This window comes from Amphiprion ocellaris, chromosome 8 (genome assembly GCF_022539595.1).
Source record: "Amphiprion ocellaris isolate individual 3 ecotype Okinawa chromosome 8, ASM2253959v1, whole genome shotgun sequence".
NCBI classification, from domain to species: domain Eukaryota; kingdom Metazoa; phylum Chordata; class Actinopteri; family Pomacentridae; genus Amphiprion; species Amphiprion ocellaris.
The window spans coordinates 17,170,981-17,184,782 of NC_072773.1; the positions used below are offsets into that span (position 1 = coordinate 17,170,981).

At 38.5% G+C, this 13,802-nt stretch overlaps 1 protein-coding gene across 2 annotated transcripts in view; it reads right to left on the reverse strand.

Annotated features, from left to right (window-relative positions):
• Positions 1–13,248, reverse strand: part of LOC111584290 (solute carrier organic anion transporter family member 4A1-like) — a 30,795-nt gene extending 17,547 nt beyond the window's left edge. Inside the window, exon 1 of one of the 2 annotated variants that reach the window (XM_035958690.2) lies at positions 13,090–13,248. The gene's annotated coding sequence lies outside the window, so the exon portion shown is untranslated. Of the gene's footprint in view, positions 1–1,769; positions 2,069–13,089 lie in introns of those variants that run through there. The other variant, XM_023293427.3, reaches the window with a different exon arrangement.
• Positions 13,249–13,802: the final 554 nt, after the last annotated feature.

Genomic DNA, 13,802 nt, shown 5'->3' on the forward strand with positions numbered 1-13,802 from the left:
AATAGCCTGCATGATAAAAAATGTTTGGCCTCAAAAAATAAATAAATAAATAATGCCACAGTTTGCTTCAGTGTTTTTGAGTTATGATGGCTTCCAATGAAACTATGTTTAACCAACAAACTATGTTGAGTTCGAAGAATTAGCTTTGTCTTTACAATCACAGGTATTTTAAAATATCATTTTTAACTGTTTTAAATTGTGCAGGGATGTTAAGATGGCAAACTTCAAAGTCATGGAAAAGAAACATTTTGTTCCCAAGCCATTTTCATTAAGCTACCTCAGCTTGAATTTAGATTTAAATCAACAAATGCAGAAATTTTACTTTAACTTACACATAATATCAACTTACAATTACTAACATTATATCAACCAAACTCATTAAAATTATGTTTGCAACTTAAATAGCTCATCTAAATCAGTAAATTACCTTTTTTTTCACTAGTAACCGTGCATTGTAAAACTTTTAGAGTGAACCAAGTGGCATTCAGCTTGCAGATAACTTTGTCAAGCACAGTTCTCTTCTTTTTTCTTTTTTTTTTAAGATTTCAGAAAGAATGAGGTCAATGAGCCTTTTGAGGTTACTAGATAGAGCTTTGAATTTAAGAGCTGTTGCATTATCATTAACAGTTAAATTTTAATTCTGGATTATTTCAACTTGCCGTATTTCATTCAGTGTTTCTATTCCAGTTCTACCATGCAGTGCAAAGTTTGCACAACGGAACCACAACAACAATAACAAACTGAAATAAACCTGGTTACAATAAACCAGTGTTGTTCTTCAACTTCTACTCAACAGCAGATCATTGACTGAGAAAGAGTTAATGTATTGCTGTTCCACATATACTGTCTGTTTGATAGTAAGAACAAATTGACCATAACTTTCCACACATGGACACAACTGTGCAGAACAAGCTTAAACAGTGTCAAAAATTTAATGAAGCAGATAAAGGGAAAAGGAGCACTTTCTTCACTTTCTTCATACAATGAACCAGTAAACATGATCACTGATAAACTGAACTCCCAGTGAGGTAAAGCTATGTGAGGCAACTCCTGGACCACCAGACTGAGGAACTGTTGAACTCTGGTGGTGCTCTGTAGCTCTCCACCTATCACCCACCTACCTGCAACTACAGACACTTCTTCACATGTGCAACTCAGGCCACTTGGCCAAATGGACATTGACCTCATAGTACAGTTTTTGCAGACATGCCTATTTATTTGTTTACCACTGGTAAACACGTGTATATTCTATATTTTGCTGTGTAATTTCACTCGTTTGTATTTATTAATTTCTTTGACTTACAATCAGGACCCAAGGACTAATTTCCTGCCACCTCATGAATACATGTGCTGGCATGACAATAAAGAATCTTGAATCCTTGCTTACTTACTGTACAGAAATATTTTATTTTCAGACACTATTTAGAATTGAGAAAGCGTTTTTCTTACTATAACACACAGCAACATTGAAATTAATATTCTATTAAAAATTGTATTAGCCACATATTGTATGATTTGCTTTTGTAGTTGCACAAACTCATATTTGCATCGATAATGTCTAAAAGCAGTGTTTCCAAAGTGTCTATTTTAAGTCTACTAAGGACTACACACAAAAAAGAACATTTTCTGCTGGTTTTACTTTAATTGCTTACATGCTAACATTATGTTAATTGACAACCTATAAGAGTATAAAACTCTACCCTGTGAGAGTTGAACAAAGCTTCAAAAATGCAAAATAAATCAAATTATGAATATAATTTGCCTCCTACCTCCATTCCCTTATTTGATACGCAGCAGGCCTGGCAACATTTATGAGTGTAGATAAGTTTTTTAAAAAAAGAGACAGAAATTGAACAGGAGAGACAGAGTAGAATAAAGATGGAGAGTCAGTCAGTGGTATTCATGTTAGGTCCTAAGCCCGTCTTTCAAAGCCTCTTATAGTCTGAAGCAGCACATCAGCAAAGTCACACACAGCCCGTCCCCCCAATCAGTGGAGTTCTGCAGGCAGGCTGGGGGAGGGAGGGATGGAGGGAAGGAGGGAGGAGAATATTCCCAGCCCACATAATCCACCTGAGAGATAAGTGCTCACCGATACTGAGCCAGAGCCGAAATCTTCACTTTGAATATGGCTGTAACTAATCTTTCAATGTGGGTGTCATTTAATCTATTGTAAAATGTTTGATCTGCATGCAAAGTTGGCACCAGTGCACAAGACTGTCGGTCACTTCACTTTTGTAAAAAGAGGGAAAGCTAGACTCATGTTGAATAGACAATAGTAGCACCAAACCATCTGAGAGGCAAGATGTGGAAACACCATTTTCACAATCGCTAATGTTGTCTTGTTTAATATAACATTAACAAGCCCCTGTTCATAACATCAATAGGCTTCTGTCATTACGGTTTTGTGAGTGCAGTTTTTTTTTTTTTTTTTTTAACCTACTGAACCTCCAGCAGTGCAGAATGCCACAAGGTCCTGAGAAGCAAAGCTGTTTGCTGAGCAACACAGAAATGAATAGGACTGTCCGACCACGCTGGGAGCTGTTGTCTATTCAGCTGATCCCTCATGATAAGCAGGAATAATACAGTCTGGGAGGGAAGCCAGAATATGAAATCCAATTAAAATCTTATAATGTGTAATTGACAGGTTGACGGTTGTCTAAATGAAATTAGGTCTTGATTCCAGTTCCTGGTGGTCCGAGTGCGGACGCGGGGGTGAAGTGGGAATTTGTGAAGTGGGGGATTGTGAGTAGAGTTTTAAAAGGATCATAAAATGTGGGGAGTGGATCGATATCAGGTGATGATGATACGACCAGAGGTGGGAGTGTCCTGAAGGTTGAACCAGGCCACTCCGTTAACAATGAGGAAACACCTTCCTGCCCTGCTGATTGTTTTTCTGAAGCAAGCCACAGACAAGTTCTCACTGGGCTTATTTTAGATTTCATTCCTATCCAATTCTCCATCTCATCTTTTCATTTTTGCTTTCAAAGTGAGATCAGAGTGAGGAGTTGTAATATTAATAAGCAACCGGGTCTACCCTGCCTACCAGGTCCTTTATCCTCACAGCAGAAATTTGTTTACTTTGGAATGGGGAGTATTTCCTCTTCTGTGGTACACAAAGGCTTTTGAAGTATCACCAGAAAGTCTCGTATGGTAATTACAACAGACTCAGTTAAAGCCCAGAATTTCAATTTTACTCAGAGACACTGGTGTTTGCAGAGTGTGTGAGATGTCACTACAATGGAAGCAATGTTTACTGCAGCAGAGGACCCAACTGGTCGAGCTGCAGCACAGGACAAACTGTGGGACTCACTGAGTCAGCTGCAATAACAGGTAACCCTGTTTGAACCCAGTGAGGATGTAGTTCCAGGAACTTTCTTTTTGAACCTCAAATCAGAAAAGCATACATTTCTAAATGAAACTACTGCAGCATTGTGCATTTGGCCTCAGTGACCTCATGCATGTTTTGAGGCTAATCTTACATATATTTGACAAGAGACAAGATAATCACAGCCTGATTGCTCCTAGTCTTCTTTTGTACACAGCAGGAACAAACAGTCAACTTGATTCACCTAAGCCTGAACTTGTCAACATGGATTTATGAGTCATTTGGTTCCATCTTCTCTGTTTTTACGTCTGCAGAGCACAAAGAGGTCCGACTTATTTTATTGCATCCGTAACAGTCAGAGACAATAAACGTTACAATTACTGCACCACACTAAAAGCTTATTTCCATCTGCAGTCCATAGAAGGAAGCCAGCAGTGGGCTGACAATTCAAACAATGACATCTTTCCAACTGACATCAAATTATTGCATCTGAATGAAACTAAAGATGTAATCCTTGTGCACCACTTTTTTTCTGTATAGAATAAAAATTCACATAAATTCACAGGAGATATACGCTGCATCCAGAGGGTCATGCTTATCTAAAATTATATATATATATATATATATATATATATATATATATATATATATATATATATATATATATATATATATATATATATATATATATATATATATATATATATATATAAATAAAAAAAACACCAGCATACTTGATCACGTCACGTCCTCGGCTCATCTACTCCGATTATTTTTAACAGCAATGTCAAACATAGGGCCTGCGGGCCAAAACCAGTCAGCCAGACGGTCCATTTCGGCCCGCGGGACGACTTTGCAAAGGATTAAAATTAAAACATTACCTGTAAATTGTAAATTTGTAAAACTGTAAATTTAAAATAATTTCTAGACCTTGACAAGTTGTTTTGATCATGAAGTAAAATACTAGATTGCTTATATATGTATGTATATATATATATATATATATATATATATATATATATACATATATATATATATATATATACATATATATATATGTATATACATATATATATATATATATATATATATATATATATATACATATATATATATATATATATATATATACATATATATATATATATATATATATATATATATATATATATATATATACACACACATACTGAGGATTTAATGGAGTCAGACAAGGACATCATTCTGCGCAACTCCGACACTTAACAGCATTTACTGTTTTATGAGATATTAAGAATAAATTGGTGTTTAATCGGCAAAATTCCAGCCGATGACGATTATTTTGAAAAGGGCTATAATCGGCCAGCCAATAAATCAGTCGGGCCGTACAAGTAACCACTGGGACAAATCAGCAAGCTTGAGCAGCAGAACCATATCCAGCTCTCTTGATACATCCACAATCTGACGGTCTTTCAATTAGTCATCAGACATGAATGAACTCTAAATGTTCCTAAATTGTAAATAAGTGATCCCTGCTGTTTGCCTGAGCAACCAAACCTTTGGATTTTCTCTAAACAACTACAATTAAAGTTTACCTTATCTTTTCTCTTAATACAGAGGGTACTATGCTGGGTTCATTCCACTGTTTGGATCTTTCTGCATGATGGACTTCATATTAACTTTTTAAAGTTAGACAGAGATGCACATCTAAGCGAGTTGAAAAATAGGAGCGAAATGGAGCCTCCTGGAGTCAGTTATTTTTAGTTTGACTTAATTTTTGGTTGTACATGTTAGTTTAATTTTGTGAGTAAAGTGGTATTGTATTTCCAATATGACATCCAATACACTGACAAATACAATCTGTAAAATGTAAATAAAGCTGCACTATCTCATCTAAGATTGTGTCCTAGAACATATTTTTGGAAACTTGATAACTAAATAATGGAGGGAACACTAGTGGCAGCAGGTCTGAAGAAACAAGTCTGTCAGCAAGCCAAAAAAGTAGAATTGCACGACTTCTGAGGAGTGGTCAGATATACAACTATCAGCCTGTGGATAGCTAACAAAATACGAACAACTGAGGTAAAGATGGCTAATGAACATTTAATCAAATATTAGCATTGCTGTATGTATATCTTTCACCCAGCAGATTTTGTTAGATTTCCAGAAGACCTATAAAAAAAATTACGAAAGAACCAAAACAATTGCATGTCAACTTTTGTTTATGACTGTAAAATGGACAGGCTGATCCTCAGTAGGTGGGTGTCAGACTGCTTCCCCATGCAGCATATCTCAGTCCGTTCAACACCTCGACTAGAGTTCAAGCTAGAGAATAAAACACTCTCCTTATGCCCACGTCCCTGTCTTTCTTTCACTTTGTCCTCACAGCTATACATTGTAATCATTGCTTTGCATTTTATTCCGCACTTACCAGCATGTGGTGTCGACCTTTTCGCAACGCACATTCTGACTTGTCGGAGCAGAAAAGGCCCAAGTGTAAACTGATAACACGGAAAACGACTGCATTCCATTCAGGCGAAATCTTTCCTTGGTCCCTCTATTGTGCACACTAGCTCACTATCTCAGCTTACTGGGACACTTGATGAAACTGAGCCGCTGCTGACAAACTTAGTGTTACCTGTTATTTCTCTATTAAAGGTGGTTAAAATGTCTGCTGTAAAAAAGGCCTATTGTTTGTTGTAGGTTTGTGTGGAATTTGCAAGGAAAATTTCCACTTTTTTTTAACTACAGTATTTCAGTAGATATGAGTTGTATGACTTGTTTTCAGAGGCTCATGTTACACAAAAGAAGTGTACAGTGTGTTATACTGCTTGTTTCCATGACTACATAATGTTTCTGCTTTAGCCAATGCTGAATTACTTATAAGGCACGTTGACAACTGCCTAAAGAGCAGCGGTAAGAAGTGCAAAGTTACCATGACCTATAGAAAAAGCACTAGGCTGAATTACAGCTGGAAATTTCCTGTAACCCTCTGAACCTCAAAACCCACAGCAGGTGTGGAAGACATGACATTGAACTTCTTTAACTATTTACTTAACAATAACGGGCAAAATACAATTTGGAATCAACACGCATAACCTCTCCCAAGTGCCCACAATTGTTAGCCAATACTGTGCAAAAATGGTGAAAAAGTGTCTCCTGTCTGCTCTGTAACAACACTGCCTGCAGTTCAGCTGAAAAGTCTCACCTAAGTGTTGGTCATAGCTGGTTTACTAGTGGCTTCAGGGTTGTGCTAAGGAGTGCAGGATTTAGTAAATAATTTTTTGTTGGCATTTTCTTAAATGAGACATGTGGAATGAAATGGTTCTGTGATATATCATAATGTTAAGCTTAGATTTGGTTAATTTTTCCAATGGAACAGTGCATCACAAATGAGTACTTTAAGGACCCTGGAAAGTTGACGTTTGCCATTTGATATCATTTTGGTGTTTTGCTTTTTTAAAAACATAACATACCTTTCTGACAAGCTGGTGACTTTTGAGGTTAATTAGTTTGTTCTCTGCAGCATAGGGGTTGGGCAATATGAATATATTAGCATTAGCATAGCATTAACTGAGTTTTTTTTCAGGGATTTTGTACAGCATTTCTACTCAGCTTTCCTTTGACATTCATTATTTCATACTGTTTATATAAAATATTTTATTCATAAGATCATCTCCTCTGCTAGCATAAGTACAAATCCAAGAGCAAATTGAGGTTAATGGGGGCCTATCAGTTAATTTTTGCCCTCAGGGGCTGCATGTGTTTAGCTTTTTTTTTTTTTCTTTAAAGATGCATTAGACAAACAAAGCAGGTGCAGCTATTTGAAGGTTGTGAGATACAGTAAACAAACTAGTTACAGGAGTTGTAACCTGAAAGATATCTTACTGTAGAATTCAGTGAAAGCATCTTTAACAGGGCAACTAAGCAATATCAGATGAAGTAAAATACATGTCAGCGTGCACACACACACACACACACACACACACACACACACACACACACACACACACACACACACACACACACACACACACACACACACACACACACACACACACACACACACACACACACACACACACACACACACACACACACACACACACACACACACACACACACACACAGTCATCCTGTACATCAACCTCCTGGCCTACATCTCACTGACATGCCAGCACATGTGACCTTGCTGCCTCCTGTTGGTGGTGAAATCAACTGGAAGAAGTGACCTAGAGAGCCAGCCAATGGGGGCACTTACATTTCAGCGAAGTTTAAAAGGCAACTTGTTCGAGAGCAGACATACATGTGAGCGAGAGAGCAGACCTAGAAAGCTGCCAGCGGTGCTTTAGAACTGCCACCGCTGCAACCTGCACTTAACCTCAGTAACAGCTCTGTCTTTCAAGGAATGACGAAGAGAGCGGGAAGGGAATTATGAAACAAGAACAAACTATACATATGGATCTGAATACAGATAGAAGAGCCATCAGAAACCCTGATGCCACAAAGGTCATATGTAGATCATCTGGCTCTGTGGGCTGGTTGAAAACAGGATGTGGGGGAGCGAATCACTAAATCACAAACTTTCCAGGAACTTGACTTTCCTCTCAGACTACTATTTCACAAGGCAAAAATGACAGCAGTTTCTGTCCTGTTGAAACAAATGTGACTGTATCTGTTCATTAGGTATCAAGTGGTATGATGTAATCTGTGACTTTCTTGCTAGTCTTTTCACAATTCCACACTTTTCCATAGATTTTTCTTCCATTTGATTATTTATTTTCTTTAGTTTCTTATTTTCATTGCTTCCTAACTATAAAATTGTACAATGAAAATCATTTCCAATGAGACAATTGAAGGTGGTCAGTCCATGAGCAAGCAGGACAGTTAAAAAAAAAACCAAACAAACACGGAAATGACTCTAAAAGAGAACTGTGGACAATTTTATGTATCTGAACAAAACTAATTTAAAACTATACAAGTGCCTGTACTGCTGTGCTGGTAAACTTTATTGGGAGTTGTAATTTTTGTAGTTGCTTACCTTAAAAATGTGATTAATGCATGTTATTTTTGACATGTTATAGAGAGGGTGTTTATTTCTAGTTGTATGTAGACATGTATGAACCCTCTATGTGGTCATCCATAGGTTTTTGGAAAAGTGTTTTTGAAGACCCATAGCAGTCACACCAATAATTATGCATGATTTTAAACCTTTAGAAAATCTAAACAGGCGAGTTCTAAAAAAAAAAAAAACAAGAAAAGCACTCAGAAAGCGCAGTACTCGGCCAAGGCTGCTCAAACGTTGTATCATTTTCGATGGATGAAATCTTGAAAAAATCTCTGGCAGAAATCACAGCACCATAGAATGTTGCCATTTAATATAGATGTACCTACAAACAAAACGACCTTGCGCTGAGCACAGGCATGTGCTGTGCATGTGTACATTATGTATGGATACCGAATTGCGTGACCTAAATATGTAGCGGGCGGCAGGAATTGATGGGACTCAGAAACACCCCGACAATTTTAGCAATTGTTCCTTGTATGATTTCCAATGGATGAGTCCCGATAAGTCCACAGCGGTCGATTTGTAGTTGGATAGCAATCACGTGATCGTCAGCAGGCAGCTGACGTAGCATTCACTTGTTGTCATAGTTACAGTGATGCCATGACGCTATCTTGTATTGCATACAGAAATAACAAATCCATGAATCCAGACTATAAGCTGTATAAGGATAAGGATAAGGATAAACTTTATTGATCCCACATGGGGAAAGTTCATCGTTACAGCAGCTCCAAAGAAAAAGTATAAAGGCAGTACAGGAATAGATAAAAAAAGAAACACAGTGCAAAAATTGCAGAAAAAAAAGGGTCAGAGCTGCTGCAACTGGCTGCCGCTCAATCAGCACCATCTGTATCACTGCCAAAATCTAATCAGTTGGTCCTTGTGTCATTTCTGACCTTCCCAGAAAATTTAATCCAAATCCGTTAGTCTGCTTTTGAGTAATGTTGCGCACAGACAGACAGACAAACACACGGACAAAGAGACAAACAGGCAATTGTCTGCCGATCGTCACATAACGCTGTCATTCCTTGGCAGTGTAATTATTACAGATTCGCTGTAGAGACCAAAATCATTTTTGTACCAGGCTGTAAACATGTTTATTGCTGCTGTGAAGTTGAACATTTTAACATTGGTGTCTATAAGGATTGATTCATTTTTGGAGTCAGCCTCAAGTGGACATCAGAGGAACTGCAGTTTTCAACACTTTCATGTTGGCCTACTTTTTCAGCCCTAGTGGCTTCTGTGGACTTAAAATGGGTCTTTTTCAGTCTTCACGGTACTCTAGTCAAAGGAAATGTTAGTAACATTTTGTTTTCAGCCTCTTCATACAGTCCCAACAGGTTTGTCACTTCAGCACCGCTAAATGAGGCTGGTGGAACAGTTTTTAACCAACTGCAACTGGCATGGGCAGACAGAACAATGCAAAGACTACGAGACTTTTATGGCTGAAAAGTTGCATAATTCAAGTGTCACTTTGCTGGCTGTGTAGCATCAGTGAGTCCTTTATCCTGCTTTGGCCCCATCTGCCTCTGTGAACTGGGTCAGACAATCTCTTCAAATTAACCTGCATTAGTTCTGCACAGTGCTTATCACCACAGAGGCTGAACTCCCTGTTAAACCACTGTGTTGCCACTGAAAAAAAAGAAAGATTAAAAAAAACAAACAAACAATGTTCCATGTTAGGTACACCCTGTGGTTTTTACTTTGTGCATCATTCTGATAGAAATCAGTGTAACAGCTGTGTTGATGTGTTGAATCACAGACGGTGCACAGCTTGTTGGGGCTGTGGTAAGGTGTAAGAAACATAGAAGTGAAGAGGAGGGTCAACCATTAATGAGAGCACTGATAGGTCTCTGATGGTTTGGTAGGAAATGCTGAGTCAGTGTTCTGGCAGCCCACCAACTGAGACACTCTGTCTTTACTCACGAAAAGGCCTCAACTAGAATCAAATCTTCATGGAAGGATTCACACACGGTGATTTTTGTGATTGAAGTCACACACAAACATCACAGCAGTGTCATGATGTTACGCCAAGATAAAAATAGAGCTTGTGGTTGTGAGTAACCAGGAGTCATTTAGTGATCTAATGGCTACATGGACGCACACAGTTTTAACCATTTTCCCACACTTCTACACACAGTCACCAGATCACATGCACCACTGATTCCTTATGGTCACCTTTATCACTGCTCCTGTCTGCCAGCTGGGTCTCAACACGGTGGTACTCAGAGAAAGAACGCTGTGTCCATCAATAAAACAAAATCAATAAAAAATCAAGCTGTCAGCATGTCCTGCACTGACCTCTTCTGATCTACATTACCAGTCAAAAGTTTGGACACACCTTCTCATTCAATGCTTTTTTATTCATTTGTCTTATTTTCCACATTGTAGATTAATACTGAAAATTAACATAATTCGGTATGTATTCTTTTATAGTTTTGAAGTCTTCAGTATCAATCCACTGTGTATAAAATAATTAAATAAAAACCACTGAATGAGAAGGTTTGTCCAAACTTTTGACTGCTAGTGCAAAATCTTGCAAAAACCTTTATGTTCAAAGACTTAAAGCTTAAAAAAAATAGTCCACTAGTTTAGGAAATATACAGAGTTAAAAAAAAAAAACAAAACTAAAGATAAACTAGAAAAAAAGACAGTAGAAAGTAAGAAAAATACAGTAATTTTCTGTAATAAAAATACATTTGCTAGCCTTTTAGTTTTACATATAAACAAGATGGATTAGCTGTTAGATAAGTTATACAAACATACATTTATATATGGACATTTTTTACAGTGCTTAAAATGTATTTAGCCAGGTTAGAATGTTATGTTATGCATTTTTTTTAGTGTCTTACTCTTTATATTTACCTTACTCAGGTTAATTTACATCAAATAGTGCACTGTAAGGTCTTCATGAGGCTTATTATATTTCTCTACTGGAAAGGACTTCTTTTCTGCAGCTGTTGTAACTCTACCAATGGAGTTACCACCTCGGCAGAATTATGTGACAATCTGCGTGCATTTGTCTGTCTGTCTGTCTGTCTGTCTGTCTGTCTGTCTGTCTGTCTGTCTGTCTGTCTGTCTGTCTGTCTGTCTGTCTGTCTGTCTGTCTGTCTGTCTGTCTGTCTGTCTGTCTGTCTGTCTGTCTGTCTGTCTGTTCGACTGTTAGCAACATTACTCCAAAATGAACTAACGGATTTGGATGAAATTTTCAAGGAAGGCCAGAAATGACACAAGGACCAAGTGATTAGATTTTGGCAGTGATGCGGCTTATAGTCTGGATCCACCGATTTGTTAAAGATTTCTGTATTGCGATCACAGCACAGCGTCACTGTAACTATGACTACAAGTGAAGACTACGTCAGCGGCCTGTTGACCATCACATGATTGTGATCCTACTACAAATTGACCGCTGTGGACTTGTCGAGACTTATCTGTCGGAAATCATACAAGAAGCAACTGACTAAACTGTGGGTGTGTTTCCGAGTCCCATCAATTCCTGTCACTCGCTACATATTTAGGTCATGCGATTCAGTATCTGTACATAATGTACACAAGCACAACACACACCTGTGCTCAGCGCAAGGTAATTTTTTTTGTGGGTACATCTATTTTAAATGGCCACATTCTATGTTGCCGTGATTTCTGCCACGGAATTTTTTAAGATTTCATCCATCAGAAATGATACGACTGAGCAACCTTGGCAGAGTACTGCGCTCTCTAAGTGCTTTTCTCATTTTTAATGTGTGGTAAAAATTACAGGAACTACACTTCTGTGAGTCAGAACAGAGACTACTTGCATGTAGGTTACATTTTTGTCTCACAGAAGAGTGTGAGGCTCACAGCTTGGGGGAATCCCTGATGAACCTGCGGTGTCCCTGACACTGGAGAGTCTTAGTCCTCCAGGAGCCCAGCTTTGGCTGTCTGGCCTCTGCGGCTCTTATCGATCACGTCTCTGTGTTAGTAGGAAACGTAAGGTGGAGGTAAAGACGCACGTAGGAAACCACAACTGCAGATGCTTTCAAGAAACACAGACGGACTTAGTGATGGCTGCTTCTCAGAACTGAATCCAGCTGTCTACTCATCAGCAATGTAAAACGCACGATTGCACAATTAGGGATCCTGACTTGAACTTGGAAACCCAGCAGCAGCTTCTCTAGGGGCTCTTCACATGGGAACCCTCCTCTAACAGCATCCATGACAAACCTGCACAAATTTCAGCGGCTTTGTCAGAGCATTGTCCAGTGATTTAAATGCACGTGGCAGGGCCAGCATGTTTTTAGGAATAATGAGATTTTCAGAGAGGACAATACAAAAAATGGAGCCGTATTTTACAGAGAAGCCATTTTCAATACGGCATCCTATAATAACCGCTGCTTACTTAGAATTACAGGCTACATGGGCGTCGAAGGCTTCTCCTCTATACGTGTGTGGCTACAGACCGTGGATTAGACTCTGCGTGCAGGATTAAAATGACCAGATGCGGCTGATGAAGAAGCCTTTTGTTCATTTTGACCTGTTCTAAAGACAGACGAGGAGGAGAAGCGGCCTCTCCAGGATCAAACACTCCCTTCCTGCTCGGTGGAGATGCTGCAGACTGGATGTTTTTAGGCGGTAATGTCAGCTGCGGACATGTGGATGGATGCAGGGACGTCCACGCTGCTGATGCTGAGCCCCGAGCAGCGCAACATCCACGATCAGAAACAAAAACAATCTGCCTTACCTTGAAACGAGCGTCTGTCAGTTCGCCTCTTCTCACATGATGCTCTGACATCCGTGCCTCGGATTGAAAAGGCTTCAGACTCGGTGCATCAGTTGTTGCTCAGCTCGCTTCTCTTATGGAGACCGACGGTTGTAATCACGGTGTAACCTGCCTGTATGGAGAGCGAGTAGTGCCACGATAGTAAACATGTTATTACAAACAGCAAACCAGTAACAGATGCTATGAGCACATGAAGCACAGTCTGATTGTGTCTTTTGGAAATATTTTATGAAAAAAATGTATTAAAATTTTATGTACTGTAAAATAAATGAATAAATAAATAATAAAGAAAGAAAATAAGTCCTAATTCCCACACCACTACTATAATTGTACTGTATGTTTTTCTTTTGTATAAAAAAGTCACTAAAATGACAGACATTATCTGTAAAATAACAACCCAACATCATTTAATTACTATGCCACTGGTGCTAAATTACATTTATTTATTTATCTATATTTACAGAAAATATAGCACCATACCTTTGTAGTAGCTGTCATATGTAATGTCCACCTGATTGGTTTTTCCCACATGTAAACGCACCACATCTGAAAATCACCGGTTTGTTGGGCGTGTACTTGTGACCAGTACGCAGTGCTCAACTCCTGCCAACCTCCTTCTCCAACTACCCTGCTTGCCCCTGATTGGACAAACGCATCAATTTGAGGGCTGTCTG